Source organism: Rousettus aegyptiacus, unplaced genomic scaffold, assembly GCF_014176215.1.
Source record: "Rousettus aegyptiacus isolate mRouAeg1 unplaced genomic scaffold, mRouAeg1.p scaffold_m13_p_1, whole genome shotgun sequence".
Lineage (NCBI taxonomy): Eukaryota > Metazoa > Chordata > Mammalia > Chiroptera > Pteropodidae > Rousettus > Rousettus aegyptiacus.
In genome coordinates this window covers 26,400,424-26,422,599 of record NW_023416284.1, presented here as the reverse complement: position 1 = coordinate 26,422,599, position 22,176 = coordinate 26,400,424, and the positions used below count along the sequence as shown (strand labels likewise).

At 35.1% G+C, this 22,176-nt stretch overlaps 1 protein-coding gene across 7 annotated transcripts in view; it reads left to right on the top strand.

Moving 5' to 3' along the window:
* SCMH1 (Scm polycomb group protein homolog 1) overlaps window positions 1-22,176 on the top strand; it is a 140,580-nt gene that overhangs the window by 6,215 nt on the left and 112,189 nt on the right. For 3 of the 7 annotated variants that reach the window (XM_036232626.1, XM_036232665.1, XM_036232596.1), the window contains exon 1: window positions 18,573-20,588. The exons of 2 other annotated variants lie outside the window; for them this stretch is intronic. The gene's annotated coding sequence lies outside the window, so the exon portion shown is untranslated. Of the gene's footprint in view, window positions 1-18,572; window positions 20,589-22,176 lie in introns of those variants that run through there. 2 more of the 7 variants (XM_036232600.1, XM_036232654.1) reach the window with 2 other exon arrangements.

Sequence of the window (22,176 nt, the reverse complement as noted above, 5' to 3'; positions counted from 1 at the left end):
TTGCCTATAGTAGCTCTCCTGTGCCCTGCTGGAAAAAATTACACATTTATATAAATTGTTGCCATTGAGCCTTCAATACCTAGTCATTTCTTTGCCCTGTTCTCTGTGTGGTCTTAGTCAAACCTGTTCCTTAAACTCTGCCTATCTTTTCCTGCTTCTTCCTCTTGCCCAGTGCTAAATCTCTGGCTCCCATCTTTTCATTGCCTTCAACTTCTTTCTCTCTTCTGCTTCTTTGCTTTTTCATTTAAATCTGCTAAGAAGTCTCCCATCTTGAAATAAATCTTAAGTCCATCTTTCCCTCCAGGTACCACCTAGTCCCCCTGCATATTCTTTGCTTAAACTTCTTGAGTTATATACATTTGATATATAAACTTTCTCATTCTCACTTCTTCATTGCATTCTGGTTCTAACTCTTACTCAGCAATATAAAGTTAAATGCTGTTGTTGATCTATCACTTAATAAGCTTCACTTTCCTCATCTGAAGATGGGGGTGATAATAGTACCTATTAGATACTATAGAAAACCTCAAAGTTTTAGTGATTTTTTTTTAAAGTAAGGTAATCTGTATGAAAGAGTGTCCAGCACATTGTAGGAATGTTATATGTATCTGTTACTTTTATTATTATTATTATTTTCTTCTTCTTTTTCTTTTTCTTCTTCTTCTTCTTCTTCTTATTATTATTATTATTATTGCTACCTATTTAATTTTCAAAATACAAGGAGATAATAGTCTTCTTATTTTACAAATAATGGAAACAGATTTAAAATTTTAGAAACTCGCCTAAATCACACAGTAAGTGGCAAAGTCCCTGAAACTGCTCTGAACAGGGTCACCAGTCTTCTCCTTATTGCTAACATCAGGGGGAGGCCTTAGCAGCAGCATTTCACATTCAGGATTATTCCAACTGCCTCAAAACTTTTTGCTTTGCCTTTAGTGCACATTAAGTGTGTTAGTTCCTCCCTGACTACCTCATCTCAAGTGTTTGGATGAGAGCTTCCTTTTTCTTGCCAGTCTTTGGTCCTAAGCTTTCTTCTCTACATTCCCTTAGCAATCTCATTCACTCACTTGGCTTCCAGTAACATCTATGTATGTACTTATGACTCAAATTTTTATAGTCGAGATATCTCTTAGTGTTAGCTACCTACAGTCAGCTTCATAAACATTTCTGTAGTGTATCTACTTCCAAGTCAATCTGTCCCAAGCTAAACCTAGCACCCTTGCCACTTTTCCTGCCCTTCTTCCTTTGTTTGGTTAAGAAAATTTCTCTTCCTGAAGAGTGCTTCTGGTTTAGAGAAATTTATGTTTATTCAATAAATATTGTTGATCACTCAGAGATGAATAAGACATATCCCTTTCTCTTATTGAGCGTACCATTTATGAGAAGATAAGATGCACACTTAACTGATTCTTAGACAGTAATATAAAGTTAAATGCTTTGTAACTGTAGAAACACTCCAGAAATGCAGAGATGGAAGGAGAAGTCACAAACTTCTAGAGCGATCATATAAAGCCTCCAAATTCATTGCTTATGGAAGTTTAAAATACATAATTCAGGAATACAAGCTGAGATGGAAAAGATGAGAACTTGGGAACTGAGATGCTTTTGTAAAAGTATGAATGAAAATTTGTCATTTCTCTTGAATCCTTGGAATATTACAAATTCCATTAAAACAAAAGTTTTCATAGGATAGATCAATTTTAATAATTCCTTGGCAGAAGGTATCATAAGTGTAGTTATCAGCAGTTTATTGGAGCATTCTATTGAGCATATACTATGTTAGATACACTGTTGCTATATTGAGCAAAATCATATGTTAAAGTCCTAACCCCCAGTACTTCAGAATGTTACTGTATTTGAAGATGGGACTTTTAAAGAAGTAAGTAGGGTAAAATGGGGTCATACGGATAGACCCTAATCCAATATGTCTGGTGTTGTATGTATTACAGGTGTCCTCTGCTTTTCAAAAATTAACTTTACACCACTTTGCTTTTATGAAAGACCTACATTAGTACCTAACTGAAAGAAATAGGAAGAGGATTTTTGCATTTACAAAAAAAAAAAAGTGGAGGTTGACAGTGAAATAGTCTTCAGTTTTTCTTTTGCAGTGAGTAAGCTGTTATAGAGGCAGCATGCACTGGGAATAGTAAGAGTGGCACCGCCAAGCTTCTTCCCCAGGAACTTAGTCTCAGTATCTAGCCACCATAGCTTTGAATCATGTCTGTGAGCATCTGTGCTTTATCTTATTATTTTGTTCATCTGTTAGCAAGATGTGCCCAAAAGTGATTGCTTCTTCACTTTATGCTTTTTTAGCTTGGGAAAGTTTCAAAGGAAAGCTCTACTTTCAGATAGGGGAATCCTGATTAAGAAGAGGTTAGGACAGAGGAAAGACCATGTAAAGACAGGGGGAGAGGGCAGCCATCTAGATAAGCCAAGGAGAGAAAGCTCAAAGGAAATCAACCCTGCTGATACCTTTATCTTAGACTTCTTGCCCCTAGAACTGTGAAAAAATAAATTTCTGTTTAAGTCACCCAGTTTGTGGTCTTTGGCAGCCTAGGCAGAAGAGTACAATATCCGCCCCAGAGAAGTTTGTATCCAGTTCTGCCTCAAGAATTTCAGGATGGTGAAAGTGACATTGGGGAAGACAGGAAGATGAGGAAGGACAGATAATTACAGTTGCATATCATTGAAAGGTGTCACACATATTTTCCTATTTAATTTGACACATGTAATAACACTGTTAGGTAGGATAGCAGATCATTATAAACTCTTCATACTGATAATGAACTGAGGGGCAAGTGGATTAAATGATGTGCCCAATGTCAAACAGCTAGGAAATGTCAGAACCACTCAAAACCAGGTCTAACTACAGATTTTGTGCTTTGTTCAGAATGATTCATTGCCTACTATGACCTCCTTTTTAAGGCACTGCTGTCTGAACCTCCTGCTGGTTCTGCTGCAAGTCATCATGTATTAATTTCCTTATATTTTGAAGCATATAAAGGCTGCTGCATTTCCCCTCCTGCATTTACATTAAATGTTTCAAATGTTAGCTTTGAAAATTAAAGCATATATAGTGTATTTATTTTAATCACTATGTCCATTGCTCATTGGTGAGTGTTTTTTATTATAATTGCTTTATGCTTGTGCTTTTGTCGAATTTCCTCTGGGGCATTCAGACGTGATGGAAATAAAGGCTATTTTAGTCATTATGTCCTGTAAAAGTATAATAGAAAACATGAGAGGCAGCATACTTGTTCTTGGAGATATTTGAGAAGAGAGCAGACAATCATTGTCTTAGAGGATTTAGAGTTTTACACATCCAACTCTGATTTTTTTGGTGCTCTGTCTTACTACCTCAAGAGACTGCTGGAAAGCCTCCAAACAAGTTAAATTTATTTCTTTAAAAATAAATGGATTTTTAAAATGAGTTTGGGAGTGTGAAAGTTTATAAAGCCTAGCAGGCATAGAGGGTCACAATTCCAAAATAAGTAAATATAGGAGCTTAAAAATATTGTCTAATTTATGTGTATTCACTTTTTCATTCCTTCAACAAGTATTAATGTCCACTAACTGCCAGATACTATGCTATGTTTAGTGGCAAAGATGAATGCTATAATATTTTGAATGCAATAATAAGCCACAGAGTTAAAGAATATATTTGTGGCACACAAAATAGCCCAAATATTGCTATCTGTAATAACAGAGAATTACTACAAATATATTAGAAAAAGACAGATCAATAGAAAAATGATAAGGCATAAAAGAGGCAATTTAAATGTTTATTAGCCATTTACTAGTAATTATAGGCTTAGTAAAGCTTTAATGAGATGTCATTTCACACCTGTTAGACTGGCAAAAATTAAATGTGATAATCCCAAATATTGGGGGGAATGTGGAGTTAAGGGGACTCCTGAACTATTGATGGGAATAGAAGTTGCAAAACCATAATGAATAACAACTGGGCAATATCTATAAAAACTAAAATGCACATAACTTACAATCCAACAATTTTACTACTAGGTAAGTACCATTTAGAAACTCTCCAATGTATATGTAAAGAAACATGCAGAAATAGTCATACAACCTTATTATAGCAGAAAATTCAAATAGAAGATTCAGATGTCTATCAATAAATGAATGAAAATATTGTGGTATATTTACCTACCGGAATTACACACAATAATGAAAATGAATGAACTAGATCTATATAGTAATGTGGGTGAATCTCACATATAAACGTTGAATAAGCAAAGCAAATGGCAGAACACATTTATGTGAAGCTTAAAATGTGTGATTATCTAGGGAAGCATACATACATAATAATTGTTCAAAGAGATGCATGGTAATGATAAATATCAAATTAAGGATAAGTGGTATCTCTGAAGGGTAATAATGCTGGGAAGAGCACACAGGGGCTGAAATTGTGTTAATATTTTTTTTTCAGCTAGTTTGTGGATTTAAGGGTGTCCATTCTATATACCAGTTTATATATCTGAAATATTGTATAATATATGTACTTTTAAAGAATAATAGCATGTAGTCCTTGTTATGAGTATAATGTAGGGAGGGAGAAGGTAGCAGAAATATGAAGAGATGTTATTACAATAAATCATGTAAAGTTGCTATTTTATAGGTCTAAAATGTTCTAACATAAGTAATTATAAATGGCTCAACCTCATTCAATCTAATGTAACAAGTGCTCTCATTGAAATATATGCAGAGTATTATGGGAACACAAGGGCAGGAACAACTGACTTCCAAGGCAGAAGGAGGGAGGTGATCTTTGGAAAGGTTCTAGGGAGAGAGAAAATGACATTCAAACTAGATCTTAAAGGTTGAGAAAGAATTCACCAGGTAGAAAGTAAGGAGAAGGAAGAAGGCCTTCTAGAGAGGCAGAAGTAAAGACTTCTTTGAATGTATGGAATCCCCCAGGTAGAGTATGTGGAGATCAAAATATGCAGTCAAGGAAGAGACTAAGAATGGAAGCAAAAATAATAGCAAATATCTGTATAGCATTTACTGTGCATATTTATATACATAAAAATTCAAATAGTTCTCTCAGGTGGGAAAATAAGCACTTAAGAGTTAAGTAACCTGTCCAAGGTCACAGGGTTAATAAGCGGTAAAACCAGGATTTGAACTCTGGTATTCTAGGTCCCAACTCTGTGTTCTTGGCCAGTTAGGTATACTCTGAATCTCTACATGATAAGCAAAATCAGGAGAAAATGGTGGTTTGAATGCCAAGGGAACAACAGTTAAGTTTCAAAAAGGAATAGTCAGCAGTGTGAAAGTTTCTAGGGAAATAAAGTAGGAATATATACAAAGAGACCATTGGATAACAATAACCAAAAAATCATTGTTCTCTGAGGTACAGTAAGGGGTACCAAGATAATAAAGATGTGGATATCAGAATAGTACTGACTCAATCAATCTACCAGTTCTGTGAGTCCCAATTCAAGTCACTGGCTTTGTGATTTAGGCAAGATGTGGTTCCTTCCTTTGATGAGCTGACTATCCAGAGGATAGTTGGGATAAAAATTATTATAACTTTACCTAGGTGGTCTTCCTCCTTAAAAGCTATAACTCTAGTCTAATCATGAGAAAAACATCAGACCATTCCTAGTTGAAAGACATTCTACAAAATACCTGACAATTATTCCTCAAAACTATCAAGGTCATCAAATAAAGAAAGTGTGAGAAACTGTCACCCAAAAGGAACCTAAGGAAACATGACAACTAAATGTAATGTGGTTTCCTGAATGGGATCCTGAAGCAGAAAAAGGATATTAGGTAAAATCTAAGGAAGTCTCAATAAAATATGGACTTTAGTTAATAATATTTCAATATTGGTTCATTAATTGCAACAAATGTACAATACTAATGTAAGAGGTTAATAATAGAGGAAACTGTACAGAGTACATGGGAACTCTGAACTATCTTTGTAGATTTCCTGCAAATCTAAAATTGTCCTAAAATAAAATCATATTTTTAAAAAGTTATAATAAAATTAAAATAATTTTACATGCTATTTTTGGGGAATTTAATTAAAGCACATTTCTTCATAAAACGTTTCCAGTTTGGTTGGCTCATTTGGTGGGACCAACAAGCTGCTGTCTGTTGATAGATTCATACACCAAAGTGTATGCTAGATGGATGTCACATAAACTTTTTCCACCTCAGTGGCTTGTACATGTAGATGACAAAAATATGCCAAGTGTTTAGTCAACAGAGTGGACTCAGACAAATGTAAAAAATTCTTACCACATAATATTTCTTGTTAATTGAAAACACAGTACAATTATTTGGGAGGATTGTCGCTAAGTCTCTGCATTAGCTTGTGAACAAAAAATGATTCAGTTCACAGAGGAATATTATTTTATTTGAGTTGTTTGTGTGACACCAAAAAAAGTGCTTCTGCCTATTACTGCTATATATTGAGTGTGGGTTGGGTCTTTTTTCTGCAAATGCTTTATAATTAGTATAAGTCTTGAAAACAATTTCGAAGTCTTGGATTTGATTTTAAGAAAAAACTTTTTGAGAACTCTCAATCACAGAGTATACAGTTCTTCTACTAAGTGTATCTTCATCATTAGTTATAGTTGTACCTACCTTTACAGGAAACCACTCACAGAAATCTGTCTTCAAGGACATAGTCTGTAAGGACATAGTTATTTAATAACCCTAGATGTCCTCTCTCTACAGAAAGCTTAGAAAATATTATTAAACAAATACCATAAGAACTTGTAATTTTCTTCCTTCTATATTGCTCCAGAACCTGTACTCCAAACTCCCCTGCTCTTAACCTTCAGATTTCCACAATACCTCCAGTTTTATTATGTAATGTAACTTTCCTTAATAAATAAGAATTGGTTGTTTGGGCCGCCTTAACAGAAAATAGATTTTTTTATGCTGACCTTGACACTTAGATGTCAAAGTTATCTTCTTGAGACCTACTAGTTGAATTTGGTGAAATGTTAAGTAATATTTTTGTCAACTTCTTGATTCTCAGTACTAATAATTTTCTTTTTATTTGCTAAATCCCCTAATGATGACATTTAAATAAATCATTAGCCCGAAAAGAGAAATGTCAACTAATGTGCTGGTGTTCTGATTATTAATGAAAATCAATATTTAGATGCCTAATATAGTAAATGTTTACATTGTAAGTGCTCAATACTTGATAGTTAAATCTAAATTTGAGTTAATAGATGATTTTTATTATACTTTTTTGTATGTTCCTCTACCTTATGTTGAAAGGGTACTATATTTTACACTAATCTTGTTTTGGAAATAGTTTTGTTGTATGATGGATAGAGACTTAAATCTCATGTCTGCTGTAACCCCTAATATGCCAAAAAGATTTTTAGATTATTCCATTGATCAGATTCAGCAGTCCTGATGTGTTTCTAAGTTTTGCCTTTTCTACAAATTAAAGAGCACAAGATCCTGGAAGGCAAGGAAATGTCTTAAACTTTCAGTGCCCATTGTATACCCTGGTGATTTCTGGTACAGTGGTGGGCTCATAGTATGTTCTGAGTAAATATTATTATAATGCCCTTCCTCTCCATTACTGGGAAATAACAATTGCCCTTTCATACAGTATGGCAAGATGGGAGATATCATGCTCCCTGATGTTAAACTATACTATAAAGCTACAGTAATCAAAACAATATGGTTCTGGCATAAAAATAGATGTATAGATAGATCAATGGAATAGGATAGAGAGCCCAGAAATAAATCCTCATTTATATAGTCAATGAATCTATGACCAAGGATATAAGGATATACAATGGAGTAAAAACTACCTCTTCAATAAGTGGTGTCAGGAAAACTGAACAGATATATGCAAAAAAATTAAATTGGATCACTTACACCCTATAAAAAAAATAAACTCAAAGTGGGTTAAAGACTTAACTGTAAGACCTGAAACCATAAAACTCCTAGAAGAAAACTTAGGCAATAAAATCTTTGACATCTCTCTTAGCAATATCTTTTTGGATATGTCTCTTTGGGCAAGGGCAACAAAAGAAAAAACAAATGAGACTACATTAAGCTAAAGAGTTTTTGCACCGTGAAGGAAACTGTTAATGAAATGAAAATGCAACCCACTGAATGGGAGAAGACATTTGAAAATGATACATCCAATAAGAGGTTACTATCCAAAATATATAAGGAACTAATATGGCTGAACACACACACACACACACACACACACACACACACACACACACACACATCCCAATTTAAAAAATGGGCAGAGGATGATTGCTAATTGTGACAACATGGACGGACCTCAAGGTAATCTAATCATGCTAAGTGAAATAAGCCAGACAGAAAAAGTTGAAAATCACATGATATATGTGGGATATTAACGTAAAAGCAACAAATGAACAGGACAAACAAACAGAGACTCATGGACATGTACTATAGACTAGTAGTTACCGAAGGGTAGGAAGTGGAGGGAGAGGGGAAGTAGATGAGGTAAAGGGGGTTAAATATGTGGTGACAAATCTAACTATGGAAGTGAACACACAGTGTAAAAAATACACACACACACACACACATGAACACACACACACACACACACACACACACACACACCTGACTGTTAAAATGTACAGCTGAAACTTACTGGATTTCATTAATGTCACCATAAAAAAATAAAAATTTTAAAAAATGAGCAGAGGACATAAAGATGGCCAACAGGTATGAAAAGATGCTCAACATCACTTATCATCAGAGAAATGCAAATTAAAACCGTAATGGGATATCACCTCACTCCTGCCAGAATGGCTTTCATTAGTAAATCAACAAATAAGTACTGATGAAGATGTGGAGAAAAGGGAACCTTCATACACTGTTGGTGGGATTGTAAATTAGTGAAGCCATGTAGAAAACAGTATAGAGATTCCTCAAAAATTAAAAATAGAGCTACTACACAATCCAACAGTTCCACTTCTGGGTACTTATCCAAAGAAAATGAAAACACTAGTTTGAAAAGATGTATACACCCCTGTGTTCATTGTAGCATTACTAATAATAGCCAAGATATAGAAGAACCCTAGATTTCCATCAATAGATGAATAGATAAAGAAGATGTGGTATATATGTGGGTGTATACACAATGGAATATTATTTAGCAATAAAAACGAAATCTTGCCATTTGCAACAACATGATTGAACCTGGAAGGTATTATGCTAAATGAAATAAGTCAGAGGAAGACAAATACTGTATGATTTCAGTAATATTTGGAATTTAATAAAAAGACAAAGACAGACTCAGAGAATGAGCTTAAAGGGGAGAGGAGAGGGGAGATGGGAATAAATATTTAAATAATAATAATAGTAATGGATAACCTGACTTGAAGATTCTGTTTCAGAAAATTCGGGGTAGTGCCCTTGGTGATCTTTCTGAAAAAAATCAGTGTCCTAGTTTTTAAATATTTAAAGACTCCCTTAAGTCTCAATCTTATCCACAGTTGTAGGTCCTGCCTTTCTGCATTTGCTTGTACCATTTTTAGCCCTGGGTAGTTTTCAGATTCAGCAAGATTCCTGTGCAGGCTCTAGGCAGAATGAATTTTTGGAGGGGAAAGCCATGTTTTCTTCCCAGTGCTTTCAGAGTGACCTGTTTAACTTGAGACTGATATTTTCCAATACATACTGATATGACCTTACAGATGGTTAAATATTTTTAATATTTCCCTTATTTCATATTAAGCAGTTTCTTATTTTTAGGTACTGATCGAAGGCTGTTTGTATAGCCAATGTGCATTACATCAATATGTTTTCCTACCAAGTCTCTTTTTGCAGCATACCCCAGTAGTGGTGAGTCCTGGTACAAAATAGACCACAATTTGATCAGCTGTCTCCTACCACATGAGAATGGCCAGCCTCTCAGCATGAGATGAGTCTGCAGTGTTCTGTTCCCAAACCTTGATCCAGTCAATTCTACAATTTAGGGACTCATTTATACCACCCCTCTCCCCATACCAGTTTGTTTCATAAGGATTCTTTTGGTTGTAAGCAATAGAAACCAACTCTTTGTCTATAGCAGTGATTTACAAACCTTGCTGAATATCAGAAACACCTGGAGAGATGTTTAAATTAAAAACCCCATATACCCATATACCAAAAAAAAAAAAAAAAAAAAAAAAAACTAGGATCTTTCATGGAATGGAACACAGGAATTAAGATTTAAAAAAAACTCTCTAGTTCAGTGGTCCCCAACCTTTTTGTCACCAGGGACCAGTGCTCCTATGAAAATCTAATGGCTGATGATCTGAGGTGGAGCTGAGGCAGTGATGCTAGTGCTGGGGAGCGGCTGCAAATACAGGTGAAGCTTAGCTGCTCACCCACCTCTCACCTGCCATGCGGTCTGGCTCCTAACAGCTACTGACCAGTACTGGTCTGCAGCTTGAGGGTTGGAGACCCCTGCTCTTGGTGATTCTGATGCTTGCTCATTGTTGCCTATTTCAATGAACAACCTCCTAATTCATCTATTTTCCCAGGCCTAAAAAATGACACTTATTTTTAAAATGCCTTAGTCTCCATTTTCAGTATGGCTAGGACTGTATCCTAAATATCTAATGACTCTCTCCACCCTTAACCATCACCACTTCTGTTTTCTAGCTTAGGCCACCATAGTTCTTTTGGTCATTGTGTTAACCCCCTAAATGGTTTTTATGCTTCTACTTTTGCACCCCACCTCCCACCAGTGAATTTCCATAGATCATCTCCTTGCCAAAAATTCTTCAGTAGCTTCCTATTGCACTAAAAGTGCAAACATTATTTTTCCTTATGATCTGTATGATACAGAGCCTACTTTCTTAACCAATTTCATGCGATGCCACCATCCCCCAGTTAAATTCCAGTCACACTGGCTTCTTTTTTGTTCCTTAAATATATGAAGCTCTTTTCCTGTCTCTGAGACTGCACAAGCTGTTCCCTCTGCCCCTGGAGGGCTTCCCTTGATTCTTGGTTAGTGCTTTCTCAGCTCAGAAATCATCTCCCAATGGAGGCCTCCCTTATGCCCTTCCACAGTTAGTTCGTTTCTGTTTTAGCACTTAATCACAAAATGTAATTATTTATTTGTTTATTTCTTTACAAGTTCCATGGGAGGGGATCTTGCAGATCCTATTCTTATATTTGATATCTATCAGTACTTGGCATATAATCATATTCATTAAATATTTGTTGAATGAATGAATGAATGAATCTTCATTGCTACCATCCTAACTCCAAGCTTCTGTCCTCTGAATTTCTATAGTTGCATCCTAACTACTCTGCCTGCAACTGCTCTGGCTCCCCTTTAATCCATTTTTCATGTGGCTTTTATGATTCATTTTTTTTTAATTCGAAGTCTGAAAATTACACTTTATTTCTTTTTTTTTACTTCTTTCTACGAACTTTATTATGTAAATTATGGAATGCCATTTTCAGGTATTAATTAAAGAATTCCATTCCACCTTCGCCCCACCGCATTGTTTTTCACTGTAGAACTGTTCTCATTGAGCTCGTTACTGCCACAGGAAGAGTTGTCATAGCTCATTTTACTTACAGTCTTCATGTGCTTCCTCTTGATCTTAATGTAGCTTACAGAGCTTTTAAAAATAATTATTTTAAAAATGTGGTAAAATATACATAACATAAAATTTACCACTTTCACCATTTTTAAGTGTACAATTCCGTGGCATTAAATAAATTCACAGTGTTGTGCACCCATCACCACCATCCATCTCCAGAACTTTTTCATCTTGCAAAACCGAATCTCTGTACTCATTAAACAAAAATTCCCCATTTCCCTTTCCCTTCAGCCCCTGACAACTACCATTCTACTTTCTGTCTCTGTGACAGACTATATATTTTGACTACTCCAAATACCTTGGATGAGTGGAAATCATACAGTATTTGTCCTTTTATGACTGGCTTAATTCCCTTACATAATAGCTCAAGATTTATCCCTGTTGTTGTTTATGGAACTTTTAATAATCTAGCCTAACTTTGGGGGGTTCCTAGGACCTATCTCAGGGTCAGTAACTCATTAGAACAACTCACTGAACTCAAGAAAGTGCCATACTTATGATTACAGGTTTATTATAAAGGATATAAATCAAAAACAGCCAAATGAAGAGACACACATAGGGTGAATTCTGGGAGAGTCCCAAACACAGACCTTCCATACACTCTTTCTCCATGGAATCAAGGCACATCACACTCTTGGGACATTCACAGGTACCAGGAGTACACAGTTTGGGAAACACAGTTTAAGCCATAACAGCCTACCCTCTGCTCCCCCCACCCCGCCCCCAAATTCGTGTCCTTTTGTGCAAAAGACATTCAGCCCATCTCAACATCTCCCAAAGTCTCAACCCATTCTAGAATCAGCTCAAGTCCAGAATCTCATCTAAATATAATCAACTTTTTAAAAATCACAGACCTTATTTTCTAAATTATATAAATAAAGTGAGACTCTATCACGGGAAGTTCTAAAATGATCTCTAGGCTAAAGCAATTCATGACCCATCAGGGCAGATTCTATTTGATCTCAAGGCCTGGGAGGAATCCAGTGTGGCTAGATGCTCTGTCCTCTGGCCTGCTGGGGCAGCACCACCCTTCTAGCCTCAAAGGGTTCCACTGACTTAGCATCTACATCTGTCACAGTGCCCTTGGTGTTATTCTTCATTTCGTTTCTCTCCCTTTCAGTCCAGGCTGGCCATACTTCTGCTTGTATGAAATTCTCAAAAACTTTGTCAGTCTCCCATGCAATTCATGGGGTTCAAACCATCTTTTTTTTTTTAATTAAATTTATTGAGGCGACATTGGTTAATAAGGGGTTCTCTACAGATCTTTCCTGGATAACCATGTGTGCGTGTGTGTGTAACCATATCTCTATTCCTGTATACATACACATACACACGTGCATATATATATGTGTGTGTGTATGTATACATATATATGTGTGTGTGTGTGTATCTATGTATAACCATATCTCTATTCCTAGCTTCTGAGATAGTTGATTGTATCCATGAGTCAGGATAATGATTGTCCAGTCACACCCTTGAACCTGTTTCCAGAACACGCTGTCTGAATAGGCAGAGAATTTTCCAAATCATCAAGTGCTCATTCCTTTTTACTTAACAGTTTTTTCTTCAGTTTATCTCTTCTCATATATTACTATAAGCACCAAGGAGAAACAAGGCCACATTTCAACACTTTGCTTAGAAATCGCTGCAACTAAATATCTAAGTTCATCACTTACGAGTTCACCCAGTGGATGAAAACAATTCAGACAAGTTTTCTTCCATGAAAATAAGAATTGTCTTTCCTTTATTGACAAATAACATGTTCATCATTTCCTTCTAAAGCCTCACGGGAAGTGCCTTTAATGTTCATATTTCTACAGACCATCTCTTCAAGGCAATCTGGGTTTTCTCTGTCCACTCTCTTAAATATAAGGAAGCCACTTCTTTATATTTAAGTATTTGTTCATGTAGCACTCCACTGTCATCAGTACGAAAATCTATGTTAGTTTCCAAAGGCTGATGGAGGTGGAAGAGGCAAGGAAGGATCTTCTGCAGACTTCAAAGAGAGCATGACCCTGCCAACACCTTTATTTCAGACTTCTAGCCTCTAGAACTATGAGAAGATAAATTTCTGTTGTTTATTACATCCAGTTTATGGTACTTTGTTATGGCAACCCTAAGAAGCCAAAACAGGGGGGTTACCTGGAGGTACTATAGCTATTAGTGGTATCTCCCTGTAACTATAGGGTTTCTGCTATTTTTCTCTTTTTTACATATATTTCTGTCTGGTTGCACTATAAAGTTTACTCTTTTGTGCTAACAGCTTGTGATTTGGCTTTATCTCTGTAGAGCCAGCCTTAAATCATTGGTAGGGATGTCTTGATACCAGGAGGCCTTCAGACTTTTAGAGGGGTAGGAGCTTTAGTTTTATAGACCTTTCTTCTGCCAGCACGCCTAGTACTGGTTCTTGGTTTCCTCCTCATGCATACTGTTATTAACACCTGCCTCCATCAGGGTGAACCAAGAAGGGCGAACCAAGTGACCCTTGAATTAGTCGTTGGATAGGAAATTGACTCAGATGATAAATTATATAATGAGTTCTTTATCATTACTTCCAAGGATACTGCGTTTTCCAGTTTTTAGTTATTTTTTAATAACTATCCTAATGAGGACTGATACTTTTTTGAATTCCCCTCAGTGCCAGCCACAGTGTTTGCAGGTCTCTTAGAATATGCTCTAAATATTGTTTTGCTTTGAAGAAGGCTTATCCATGGCACTGCTAGCGAGAGACTAGCTCTAGTGATAAATAAGAGATGTTAGTTGCCAGGGCTGTCATTTCAATTTATCTTGCTTGCACTGAGCTCATTAATAAATTGCCACAGTGGTAATATGAAAGTAATGAACCTTCTAGAGGCCCAGCTGGGGCACAGTGTACTAGCAGGGACCTTCTAGCCATTGTTAGACACAGTTCAGTTAAAAGATTTTGGCCTCTTTTTCCCCTTTCAAACATTTATATGCAAAATCCAAGTCCTTTTTTAACACTTATGTAATTTTTAAGTGAGTGTATTTGAATTCAACTCAAACATGCATCTATCTGATGCCTACTACTGTCAGGTAGTGTATTAGACCCTAGGGATGTAAACATGAATAAGACATCCCTTAGGGCTTCACTGTCAAATAGGAAGGAGAAGTATATAAACAAATGATTGTAATATGGTATTTAAATGCTATAAGTATGAACCAGATATTAATATAGCACAGAAGAAGAAATGATTATAGGGAAAAGAGCTAAGAAGGCTAAGGGTACATTGATTTCTGAGTTAAATTTTGAAAGATGAGTAAGTTGACAAGTTGAGTGTATAATGTAAAAAGGGATTTCGTTACAAATGAGTTGAGGGCTGTAGATCATTTATAATAACTTAAGGCAAGAAGGTAGAGAAGAAGATGCATAGATGGAAGGCTGGAGAAGTAGTCAGGGACCAAATCTTGAAGGATTTAGGTTTCAAAGGGCTATGTATGTAATGCCAGGAACTTTGGTGAATTTTGTTCTATAGACTACATGAGTCTATAGGATTTTATACGGAGGCTGTTTATTTTAGAATTATTCTGGTCGCATATATATGCCATCGATTAGTTTTGTGCAAGCAAGTAACATAGTATACTGCAAGGAGCATGACCTAGATTATAGTAAATCCAAGTTCAACTATCTAATAACTCTCTAAACTAACTAAAATTCGCTTATCAGTGAAATAGGAATAATGGTAATTTCTCACTAGATAGTATGGAAAATCATATGAAATAATATATGTACATAGAATTGCTCCCAAGAGCTGCATATCAATAGTAGTTGTTATAGTTCAATTTCTGTTTGTTTGTTTTAGGTAGCTTATAACCAAGTTTAGAATTTTTAAGAAGCACTTTTATTTTCCTTTTACCACTCTGTCCCAATAAAACAGAAAGAAATCAGAAAGTTTACAAACATTTATATTCAAATTAAGATCCATATTTCAGGATTTTCCAAACATTTTAAAAATAAGATAACTAAACCTTTTTTCTCTGGACACCCTGCCATACTCTCAATTGGAAAGACAGGTTTGGTATCTTGTTTGAGTCAGTGGTGCAGTCAGAAAAGACTAGACTTAGCCCAACAAGAAAGCTTTTTAGTTGAGAAATAGCGTCACCGTTTACTCTGCTTCTGTTTCTTCAAGTATTTAATAAGAATAATGTGAATACGTGTCCTAGCCACCTTGCGTATCTATTGTGAGGATCACATTCTTTCTGTTAAGTAAACATTTATTAAACTACTATCCAAGGCACTGTTACAATGAGTATAGAAATGAATTGGATCTGCATCCTAATTTCAAGAGAATTAATAGTGCTAATAAAATTGTAAAAGTTGTATACAAATAATTAAAATACAAATAAGATAATATGTCAGTTAACTTTGAAAAGTATAAAGGATTGAAATTGGAAGTCATTTATATTTTGTACATTATAAAAAGTATGTTTTATAAAGTATATTTCACATGTTATTTAAAGTGCCTCTCCAAGTAAAGCTGAGATAGAATCACTTTCTTGGATACTTGTGGAAAATAAATGAAATAGATTTAGATTTTAGGTAGATTTTTAGGAAGAATAACGTATATGCATATTTTGGTCCCAGGCTTGATCAGGCTTAGTATCCACTGATACCCAAGTAATTTGGTTAAGGTACTCTCTGAGTCTTAGGGGCATGAATGTGTGTGGGTGCATATGTGTAATGGAGGTAATATCACCTACTTTCCAGATTTTTTGTGATGAAATGGTCATCATACATAAAAGTGCTCAAAAAACAATTACTGTTCATCCTTTCCTTTAGTCTCTTTGAACTAGCCTATCCACCTTCCCACTATTGCCCAATGTTGAGCTTTGAGAAAGAAAGTAGCTTCAAGAAGTACTCCTACACTATCATTTCTAACCTTAACTCATCCTACTGCATTTTCTTGAGATTGCCTTCACGTTTAGAGTAGATTCTTTATAGTAGTACTTGTTGTCTTTTTCTTTTTTTAAAGTATTTAAAAATTACTAAAAATAATAATGTACATTTTATGCCTAGTGGCAAACACTGCTGCTAGAAGCTTTGTTTGCATAGAGAGTAAGGTGCTAATTAGCAAGGTCTTAAATTCTTTCCATCAACTTCCATTTCTTGTTTCTTAGCTCGGGTTTTTTTCCCAGGACAGTTGGTCTGTCTAGTATGCTCTCGGAGTAAATACAATCCTATGTTTGTTAGAAGCTCTCAGCAGTTGATTGATTTTCTCCATTATATAGCTGTATTTAAATAATATGTTACAGAACTTCTTCAAAGTTTCTGATTCTTTGATGGTACTCTTCCCTATTTTCCAGTGCTGCTGAGAGCTGTGTATTTTCTTGTATTTTAAAAATCTTTTGTCATCTCAATGCATGTCTTTTAAATGAGTTTTAATCAGAATTTGCCTTTGTGTCGTGTAGATTTCTTTAATAAGCTATGAGGACTATACTCAGAAAAGTCTTTGAAAAACTGAATTTTATTCTCTCATCCCCTTTCATCATCTTATTACCTTTATGTAATGATCCTGTCAGATATGAGAGTTGCTGAGAGCTACTTGACCCAGCTTGTTTTTGTTTTAAGAGATTTTCTGTAACTTTTTCTCTCTCAGAAAACATCTATGAGTTTAAATTACAGACCATCCAAATATATTATTTTTTAAATTAAGAAAGTAGTCATTCTGGTCATGTAGTTTTTAATGTTATGCCTTTTTATCTTAATGATTAGCATTTATTCATTTCATTCAAAAATACTACTGAGTGCCTCTTCTGTACCAGGCACTATTCCAAGTGCTGGGATATAATGCTGCATAAATAACACAGGCAAGGCCCCAGTGGAGGAGACAAATAGACAAGGAAAATTTATTAAATGGTGCTAATTACTGTGGGGAAGTAAGTGATATCGTAGAGTTGGGTGACTACTTTAGATTGAGTGGTCAGGGAAGGGTTGTCTGAGGAGGTGACATTTAAGCTAAGACCTGAATGATAAGCCAGCCATATAAATATGGGGTGGAGCATTCCAGATAGTATACAGGCTCTAAGGTAATAAGGAGCTTGTCCTGTATCAGGGGCAGAGAAGGCCAGTGTGGCTGGAGTAAGTGAATGTTGAGAGCAGGAGAGGAGGTGGAGGACATAGGGGTCGGATCATGTAGGATGATGTGGATCAGGGTAAGGTACTTGGATTAAATTTTATGTGCTATGGGAAGCCTTTGGAAGATTTTAAGCATGGGTGCGACATCTAATTTACATCAACATATAATCAAGATAGGGACATCTAATGGCAAAAGTCAGCCAGTGCTGAGAGCCTCTAACCAAACATAGGCAAAAGGTTGCATTTACTCCTAGAGCATACTCATAGCTCAGTTTTTCTGGAAAAACCCTAAACCTCAGAAACAGGAAATGGGGCAAACTACCTTACTTTGAATCTGAATCGGGCTCCACCATTTACTAGCTGTGTAGCTTCGGGCAAATTATAAGACACCTCTCTCCACTGGTTTCCTCATCAATAAAATGAAGCTAATAATAGTACCTACCTTGTAATGTTGTGATAATTGAGCGATTTAATACAAGTAGAGTGCCTAGGCCAGTGCTTGGCACATAATAACTACTTAACATTTAATTTTATTATTTATTTCCTCTAGATATGGGTTATCTAACACAATAACCATGTGTTTAGTGTGCCTTAAGTACTAAATTATAAATCTTACTTAATTTTAATTAAATTTAAATTTAAAAACTGAACCTTGATGTAGTTTTTGGAAAAATTTCAAGTATGTTTTGAATAATTCAGTATATGAATCTTCTTTTTCAACTATAAATTTTATGAAATTTGAATACAGATCAAGTACTGATAAAAATTTAGCATCTAAATTGAGATAAGCTATAATTGTAAATACATAACATATTTTGAAGACTTAATATAAAAAAGAATGTATTTTCATTGATTTTTATGATTACTGGCTGAAATGATAATGTTTCAATATATTGTGTTAAATAAGATGCATCAGATTTATTTTCACCTGTTTTTTTCCTTTTAAAATGTGACCACTAGAAAACTCAAAATGACATAAGTGGCTTGAATTATATTTCTGTTGGATGATGTTGCTCTAGACTCTAGAGCTGGGGAAGGACAGTGAAAGAAGCATATGGTCTCGGGTAGGTACTTTTGCTAATTACACAAATACCCCTAGAGATTCAAAAAAACCTTCACCAAATGGAGCCTCCCTCCCCATCAAATTAATTCTACTTCCTACCTTCTTGTTGCAGATCAGTGCCTGTAATGAGCCTGCCCTCACTGATTAGGAATGTTTTGTATTCTTCAGGTGTGTCAGGGTGGGAAAAAAGTTGAATCACTGCTCTACATAAAAGAGTATTGCCCAGGTTAGACACATGTCAATGATTTTGATGAAATAAATATCTGGAGTTCTCTGTACTAATACTACCATGTAAAATTGTTCTCTGAAGTAAAGCCTACCACTAATCCTGGTCAAATGAACCCTAGAGACTTAAAATGAGGAAAAATTAAAGTAGGTTTTAAATAGGGATAAATTAAATAATTGGGTCAAAAGTTAAGTCGAGAAAGGCACCTTGTGTCCTAAAAGCTAAATTTCTGGGATTAAAATAAAATAAAACTCAAAAAGCCAAGCAACCATAAACTTGATTTTGAAGTAAAACTGGACATATGTCTTTTTCTCTTCTCATGCCTCTCGATGCCTGCTTGTTCCATAGTTACATATGGAGATTTTCTGACATGTTTAAAGAGGTAATATTTTCAGGAGTTAGCATAAAGAAGATTCCTAGTAAATTCTCTTAGCAAATAGTACCATTCTTCTGCCTTAGCTATTTGGAATGCTTATTATATATTCTTTTTGTATCAACCCTAAATAATTTTTAAAAATCTGTGATATGCCTTAGCTTAATATCACTTAAAAGATTATTTCATGCCTTCTCAGTCAAGTCAGTTTTCTAAAGAAGAGAGCCCTTTTCTCAGACTGCTGTATTGTTTCAGATTCACATTTCACTGGAAGCCACTTTGTGGTCTCTGGCCTTAATGTTACAATGAAGAAAAAAGTAGTCTCAAAGTTTCCCAACCAAAAATGGGTGTCAGGGCAATTGACTCAGTAACTCACAGGAAAACTGGGTATCACTTGTTAAATTTCCCTTATTTCAATAATAACAGGATTTTCTCTGAAGCCTTAAAATCAGACACATGTCGAGGTAGATGAGGAAACAGAGGCATGTCCCTAGCTTATAGTAAATATGAGACCTGCCTGGGAAGGTACTGTAGAGTTCTGAGCTCCTGTTTTTTAGGTGAAGAATTTGAAGCCCTTGAGGAAGTGACTACTCAGTGACAAAGAATGAACTAAGCCAAGTTTAGGTCTAAGTTGCATCTCAGTTTCTTGGTACAGAGAAACCATAATTGCCCCAAGTTTGTAATTCTGTAAGATTCATACAAGACCATGGGTAATGCCAAGCATTCATAACTCATTTTTTTAATGCTAAGAACCTGAGACTTTAGGGGAGTTACAGAATGTCTTATAGATGTGGCTTTGCCAATGAGCCCAATTTTCCAATCAGAAATAGGTGTCAAAGCAATTTCCTGAGTAGCTTTACTTTATGTACCTGTTTCTATGGCCTAAGAAGAAGAGGATTTAATCTATTCTCAGATCTCTGTGTTTAAGGAGGTAGTTTTCTATACAGGACACTATACTCCTAGACTCTAATAAAGATGATCTTAAGATCTTTGGTACCTTGTATCATATGCATCTTTCAATGGTCTGCTTGGACAGTGTGAACAGATACAAAATAGTAAACAGGTTATTAATCTCTTATGTGTCCCCAAAGCCATGTGACTCTGATCTCAGATTTTAATTTTGTCACCATGAAAAGCTTCTGTTAAATGCTTCTATCTGCAGATGGTGACATGTATTCAAATCTTCATTCCAGAAATCCTTGGGAAGTAAGTCACAATTAGAAGCTTAACGTTCTGGACAGTTACAGGTTTGTTTCATTCATTACACATTAAAACTTTATTTTAAAAAATCATTTTAGTTGTAAATTATTCTAAAATGGATTGCACTTTTTTTTCTTAAGTTTATTGATCCTAATTTAACCTTTTCTTAATGATTCAGGTCCTCATGGTGTTTGTGTATGTGTGTAAAGGATACAAAGTTCCATGGGCTTTTCATAGTCTATTCCTAACTCTATTTTCCCCGTAAGCTCATTTTTTTATTGCATGATTTTAACAGAATATAAGATTTTTCAGAAATGCATATTGTTGTAAAAACTCCTAAATTTAAGTCTATGAGTCCCAATCAAAAATAGTTTGAAAGCCACTGCCCTGGGTAGCTCTTTCCTTGTGCTAATAATAATTTCTTATATTTACACAGTACTTGACTAATTTGTCAAATATATATATGTATATCTATAAACATATACACACACATATATATAGCCTATGATAAGTAAATTAGGGAAGAGATTGACTTCCTCATATTTTAAAACTATATGGTGGGCTATCATAATGGAGCTAAAAAAGCATGAACTTTGAAATTAGACAGTCTTTAATTTTAGCCTTCCCATTTAGTAGTCATGTGACCTTGGGTGCCTTGATTAATTTTGTTTGACTTCAGAACCTTGGTTTTGAAGTTAAATAGGTCATAATTGTTGGGTGCTTTAAATATAAAAATGCCTAGAAGGAGCACCATGGACAAATCTCAAAAATAAAATGTTGAGTACAAGGGATACAATTTTATTTATATAAAGTTTAAAACAGGCAAACTAATCTACGGTGACAGAAGTCAAGAAAATATTTACTCTTGGGTGAAGTTAATGACAGAGAAAGAAAACAAAGGAGTACTTTAAGCACTAGTAATGATCTCTTTCTTAGTTTGGAGACACATTGTAAAAGTTCAAAGAATTTTATACTTATGATCTGTGTACTTTTCAAAAAGTATATATAATACTTTAACAAAAAAAGTCATTTTTAAAGTGCTTATTAGTATAGTACCTAGCACATGGTTCTTTCCTTTCTCCTATGATGGTTCCATTAGTTACCAATATGAAAGTTTATTTAAAATGGTCCTAGCCTCCTTTCCTGTAACCTTTCAATTTCTTTGTTCTGTTATGGTTCTCTGTCTCCTAATTCCAGTTATATACCTAAGCATGTTTTGTAAATAAATTCTGGTAGTAATCCTAATTGGTGTAGTTGAAGGAGTGTAGGTCAGTTAGAGAAGGTGACATTGAATGTCTGACCAGTGTGATCTAAGAGTAAGTCAAGAATATGAATTTTGATTTGATGCTATTCTCTGATAATTACATGATTTGATGTGTTACTTTGTAAATGGAGATTAAATGGATATTTTCCTAGTTTGTGTAATATAATTTTGCCTTAGATAAATGTCATTATTTAATTTCTTTGTAGTGGGATATCAGACTTATTCTGTTATTTCTGGCACTTTTAATACAAGCCAATTACAGTGTAGCAGGCTTTGAAATGGTCACTATCATGCTTTGTAACACCTTATATATTTTGCTTAGTTTCTTATCACTGAAAGAGAATCATACTTACTGTTTTATTTTGTTTTTG